Source organism: Capsicum annuum, chromosome 11, assembly GCF_002878395.1.
Source record: "Capsicum annuum cultivar UCD-10X-F1 chromosome 11, UCD10Xv1.1, whole genome shotgun sequence".
In the NCBI taxonomy this organism is placed as follows: domain Eukaryota; kingdom Viridiplantae; phylum Streptophyta; class Magnoliopsida; order Solanales; family Solanaceae; genus Capsicum; species Capsicum annuum.
This window is the reverse complement of record NC_061121.1, coordinates 166,101,883-166,107,315: the sequence shown is the minus strand read 5'-3', so window position 1 is coordinate 166,107,315 and position 5,433 is coordinate 166,101,883. Positions and strand designations below refer to the sequence as shown.

The window sequence follows — 5,433 nt, the reverse complement described above, 5'->3', positions numbered from 1 at the left end:
AGTTTGATACACCACAGGGCTCTAGGCCAGCGTAAAATCCCTCTAGGGGATTAAATAACTCGTATCAGCAAAACACGAATTTAGGAAATGAATAGTCTGAACTCGTGCCTTCTTCGGGGAACCACCTAACATCTCTTTATGCCCATTTTAAGCATTTCTAAACATGCATCATTCTACATTTCAAAATCTGAAAATCTGATTGCAAACATGCATTATGTTCTGTTTTGACTTACCATGGCATTATCTGAGTTGATGCCATCACACCAAAACTTGCAAGTCATATTTCTGAGCCATAATGTATCATGCATGATTCTTTCATTAAAACACAATTTAGACCACCCAAACATGCAAGTAGTTTAAGATATTTCATGTTACAAAACACAAGTTAAAACTATGCAAAGATTCTCATTCTTTCATCAAATATGTGGTGGTTATGTATTTTTTTTTGACAAACCATGCAACTCTTTCATTATATATATATATTCAACATTTATCAACATGAACAAACCTCTCTTTTGAATTCAAAATCATATCCAAGTCACAAGATTAATCAAGACATTCGTATCATGCTTTTCAAGATTCATTCGAAATAATCCATATCATATAAAAAATGAAAAAAGTCATAACAAGAGAGGGATTCTATATGATTCATGTTCTCAATTAAATATTCAAACCCAATTTTCATACATACATATATATATATACGAGTATAATTCAATGTGGGAAAAAGGCCTTAAGGCCAAAACAATAGTGCCATTAAAACATTCATAAAGGAACGTTATAATATAAATTCTAAAACCCCTTCGAAATTCATGATTTCACCATATTTAAATGTTGTTGAACAATTTTCTTATGCCCAAGTAATTTTAGGAAAATCCCACGCAACTTATATTATTTAGGAGAAAGAGTGAAACTCGGATCCTGATCAGTTTCTTGGAATTCTTGACCTTATGAATGAGTTCTTGAATCTTTGGGGGAGGAGTTAGGATTTTGATTTTGAGAGGAAAAGTGAAAAAAAAGATATTTTGGTTTCTTAGGGTCGAAATTCAATGTTATAGATGTATTTTGGGTGAGGAGAAATAACCACGGTGACCCTAGACCCATTAGAAACTAAAATAATGCATAAAACAACTTTAGATACGCGTTTGATTTTGTGTCAACGCGATCTCAACACCACGCGTCATGATCGTGTCAGCTTACTGTCTCACACGGAAAAAGCCATAGCTTTTCGCTCGGTTACCACATTTTGGCAAAATTAGTAAAGTTGGAAAGATACTTAAATTATCTACAATTTGGTAAGTCTTGAGCTGTAAAATTTTATGTGTATCAAAAGTTATACACGTTCCAAGCAGACTCTTGTAGAATCTAATATCCAATTTTGGATGAATGAAAGGTTCTTAGCTCAACTTTGCTTTAGGTCATTTCTATGAACGTTTTCACCTCATAATCACTTCATTTACTAGGAGAGAGATCATGACACCTGAATCTAAACATAAACCATGGAATTAGAGCTTACACACGTAGAACGACGATTCAATTTCTAGCTCAAAAATGTGGAGCGTTACACCTAATGGATTTTAGAAAAGACAACCTAGGTAAAAAAGAAGAAGAAATATTTGTCATGAAAAAAAGGAAAAAAGAAAAAGGAAAAAAAATTAACTTTTGAAGTTAAAGTTAAGCTTTAGGTTTATTGTATGTAAAAGTTTTTCTATATGATATTGAACAGTCTTTAATTACTTCATGAAATAGTTTTTAGAATTAGTTTAGTTTTAGGATTTATTTCTTATCATACTACTAACTTGTTTATCCAAATTCATTATTTTATCTCAAGTTGGACTCTCATTTTAATCATATTATTCACACTTCAGATATTCAATCTCAGGTATAAGTATGTAAAAATCCTATATATTTACATTTGGGTGATCAATATTTTTTTTAATATAATTTTGAGCATTCTCCACTTCATTATCTAGCTATTGTGATTAGTTTAACCTAAGATTTATTTAAAACGGGCAAACAACGCAATCGAAAATTATTATTTGCTACTCATTGTTATTTAAAACCTTAATATATAGGAAAAATATAAGTATGTTGGAGCGCCAATAGAGTGCAGGATGCCAGGACCCTTCCATATATACTACATTTTGTTTTCTCCACACCAATATAATTATAATTGTTTTATAGAAAAATGTTGTGGCCACTTTCTTATACTTGATTGCTTATTTTACTAGAACTAAAATCAATTATCTTTATATTCCTTTCAGCGATATAACTATAATAGAAGGACAAATAAATTTTTTAATATAGCTCAATTTAATATGACAAAAATTAAGCTAGCGAGGAGCACTAACATTGAAAATTGAGATGGAGAAAGAGTGCTTATACATTGCATGATTACGGGAAGGTACATATAAATTGTTATTGTATATTAGGGAGTAATTGGGGAAAGGATACAAACAAAATTGTTTATTTAGTAGTAGCACGGGCGAAATTATGATGGTAGATAAAACATTTATGCTTCATAATATATGTGGAACGAAGATTACATTGTTGCATTGCTAGATTGTAAAAGTATTACGTTGATATTAGCATTTCTTGGTACAAAAAGCGCCCCCAGCTAAAAGTTGTTGGCACAAGAGCATGCCACATTCCTGCCTGGTTATAGAAACACCATTTTCTCCAAGGGAGCACTAGAGAACAAGCCCGAGCTTTTGTGACCTCATAGCTGCATCTCTATTGCTCAATTTCCTGGAGATCAAAATTATGTTTTTTTAAGTTGTTGTACACATAACAGATTTGATAAATGCTATCCTATTATCATCACCTTGAAGAAGTACAAGAGAATTGTTCCATAATCAATAGACAGTGGACATTAGGTTCTAAATATAGTACCAAATAAAGTTATAAACACAATGAATGTGTGATTTGAAATTATCATGATGTTATAGACAGGAAGAAACACTCCTATGTATTTCATTTACCAAGCATGAGTTGCATTAAATAAGATAAATAACACTATAACATATTGGACTTGAACTAATATTTGTGAGAGCTGATAAATGCTAACATATAAGTGGTCCTTTGAACCTATTCCTTCCACAGTTCCAATTCTATAATATTGAGTCATAAAGATTGACATAAGAGCTGAAACAACGCTATTGGTTGAAATCAATTGAGCAAAAGATGATAAGAGGATTCTTATTATGATTGTAAGAGTCTGAAATTTAATAGTTGGTGGAAAGGATAAAGGAAAAGTGTAAGTTTAATTACCTTTATTTCATGATTGCATCTATTATCGGAACATCAAGTTGAAAGGCAAACTGAAAAGCAAGCTGCAATAAGGAGTGCACTTTCTTGCAAAAGAACTCTTTAGATAAAGGGAAAATGTTATTAATTTATGTAAAAGAATTATTTATAAACTATGAACCATTGCATTTGTCTCACATACCGAGGTCTTAAAAATCATACTCATAAAGAAAAATCAGTCATAAGAGCATGCATCAGTATAATTAGTTAATAGACCAAGCTGAACTAAGCCAACGAAAAATTATATTGAGCATTATTTGTATAGGTCTATGAAAAGGTCTGATTGTTTCCATAAACATTGTCACCAAGCTACTTGCCATATTTCAAGCACTTCTTACATAGTCATGTTTTGAGTGATGGAAATTATCTTCTTACAAATTCGAGACTTTGATCATATTTCATGGCTCTCTATTGTGGTTGCTGTTATGTCCTTCACTTACTCTACCATTGGTCCTGGTTTAGGAGTTTCCCAAGTTGCAGGTTTGTTCAAATTTACTACTGTCTTTTTCTTGTATTGGTTGGACTCTCAAAAAATTAATGTCACATGTATGTCAAATCTGACAATATTTTGAGAGTTCGAGCAATGTGGCCTTCTTTTTACCTTCAATTTCTTGTAATTTTAGCCACTGTTTTGCTAACATTTTCCATTTGAATTACAGAAATAGGAAAAATAGAAGGAAGTCTCAATGGGATTAGCATTGGAACTGAAGTAACTGAAATGCATAAGATTTGGAGAAGTTTTCAAGCTCTTGGAGCTATAGGTTTTGCTTATTCTTACTCCCCCATCCTTATTGAAATTTAGGTAAAACAATTAGCTAATAGGAAATTGACAAGTTTCATTCCGATTTCTTGAACTGAACATAATATCACCGCCAACAGAAGCCAAGACTAGGAAAAGGGAAACGCTAATCAGTGTGTCAGCAACAACAATTTTCTACATGTTTTGTGGCTGCTTTGGCTATGCATCCTTTGGACCGATATACAAACCGGATTTTGATTCTACAACCCCTATTAGCTTCTTGACATTGAGAACATAGCCATCGTAGTGAACCTAGTGGGTGCATACCAAGATTACTACAAATTCTCTTAAATACTACTAAAAGAAGAAGATAATGTAAGCAATTATATGTTGACGTGGCATTTGATAAGAAGCGAAACCTTGTTTCTCACTTAAACCCCAAAGATAGCCCGTGAAGGTAGAATTGTGTAAAGTTTAGGCCTAGATCATATAAGGAGTGAAATAATCCATATTCCTATAGAAGTTGAAACTCAATATTAGAACATGAAAATAAAGAGGCATATTTAAACTTCTTTACTCATGCATCAGTAAATTCAGTGCAAATACAAGCAACTAAAGCTACTTTCCATCTTTAACTTGCTTTAAATTTAGTTAAGATGATACAACTACTCAATAGTTTAACTCTTTCTTATTATATCTACTAAATTCAAAATGATAATATAGATTCTTCCTTAATTGTATCTCAATCATAGTTTGATTTTGTTTTTAAATATAGTTACACTGCATAATTCCTTCTACTCTTCAATAAGTGGATACACTATTTATTCTTTTCAAGAATAATAATTTTAAAATATTCACTCTTGTGTAAAGAACAAGAACTTTCTGAAAATGAACCTCCTCTTTCACTATAATGCAACAATACATTCAACTAATAGCAATGAACTAAAATGGCATCCTAATTCTCCAACATCCTCCTCTCCCTCAACCAACAAAGAAATTTAAAATGAAAATAAATGAAAAAAAATTGTACCAGTGGGCGCCTGAATCACTTTGCTATTGATATTTTTCTAGTACTTTTTTATGCATTGGAAGAGAGAAGCTAAAGCATACATCAGCAAACTCGAAGATAAAGTGTTCTGTTCCCATAGCAATAGAATATAAGTACAATATTCTAGAAATATCTTTCACCGTCCGTGAGCTTGAAGAGTTAAATCATCCTGGTGTAATCTTTGCAGCAGTAAATAATGATATTCAAGTACCCACATTTTCCTTCATGTTATGACTCTACTCATATTTCAATGAAACTTAGAACTGCCATAATGGGGAGCAATTTAAGTATCATAAAACTCTACAATAGTTATTAGCATATCTTGAATTGTCTTATCATC

The 5,433-nt window shown here is 31.9% G+C and overlaps 1 pseudogene; it reads left to right on the top strand.

Moving 5' to 3' along the window:
• Nucleotides 1-3,575: 3,575 nt before the first annotated feature.
• Nucleotides 3,576-4,396, top strand: LOC107846364 (annotated as a pseudogene).
• The last annotated feature ends 1,037 nt before the right edge of the window (nt 4,397-5,433 follow it).